General features: G+C 41.1%; 1 protein-coding gene across 2 annotated transcripts in view; it reads right to left on the reverse strand.

The window, feature by feature from the left end:
• Positions 1–946, reverse strand: part of fuca2 (alpha-L-fucosidase 2) — an 18,544-nt gene that overhangs the window by 15,091 nt on the left and 2,507 nt on the right. The gene's annotated exons all lie outside the window — the stretch shown is intronic.

Genomic DNA, 946 nt, shown 5'->3' on the forward strand with positions numbered 1-946 from the left:
TTTTGGGAAAGCAAATCTTAGCAGGACTTATACACTTAATGGCAAGGTCCTAGGGAGTGTTGCTGCACAAAGAGACCTTGGAGTGCAGGTTCATAACTCCTTGAAAGTGGAGTCGCAGGTAGGTTAGGATAGTGAAGAAGGCATTTGGTATGCTTTCCTTTATTGGTCAGAGTTTTGAGTACAGGAGTTGGTAGGTCATGTTGCGGCTGTACAGGACATTGGTTAGGCCACTGTTGGAATATTGCCTGCAATTCTGGTCTCCTTCCTATCGGAAAGATGTTGTGAAACTTCCAAGGGTTCAGAAAAGATTTACAAGGATGTTGCCAGGGTTGGAGGATTTGAGCTATAGGGAGAGGCTGAACAGGCTGGGGCTGTTTTCCCTGGAGCGTCAGAGGCTGAGGGGTGACCTTATAGAGGTTTCCAAAATTATGAGGGCATGAAATTAAAAATCACACCACACCAGGTTATAGTCCAACAGGTTTAATTGGAAGCACTAGCTTTCGGAGCACTGCTCCTTCATCAGGTGGTTGTGGAGGACACAATTGTCAGACAAAGAATTTATAGCAAAAGTTTACAGTGTGATGTAACTGAAATTATACATTGAATAATACCTTAATTGTTTGTCGAGGCTTTCATCAGTTAGAATACTATAATAGCTTTACTTATTTCATGTGTAAATCACAAAACCTTTTTTTAAAAATGTTGCATTCTCCGGTTAACTGTAACAATGGGTGTTAGCTGAACAATATGTTGAAGGTGTTAGCCCCCCGTGTTCTCTGTCTTTGCCATAATGTTTAGACCGATTGTAAACTAAAAAGTGAGATAACAGAGTTTTACATGAATTCATGCAGTTTTTGAGCAGAGAACAATGTAACTCTGCAAGTCCAACCTCACAGACGTAAGACATTCTACACTGACATACACACACACACATACACTCTCTCAC

Source organism: Chiloscyllium plagiosum, chromosome 9 (genome assembly GCF_004010195.1).
Source record: "Chiloscyllium plagiosum isolate BGI_BamShark_2017 chromosome 9, ASM401019v2, whole genome shotgun sequence".
Lineage (NCBI taxonomy): Eukaryota > Metazoa > Chordata > Chondrichthyes > Orectolobiformes > Hemiscylliidae > Chiloscyllium > Chiloscyllium plagiosum.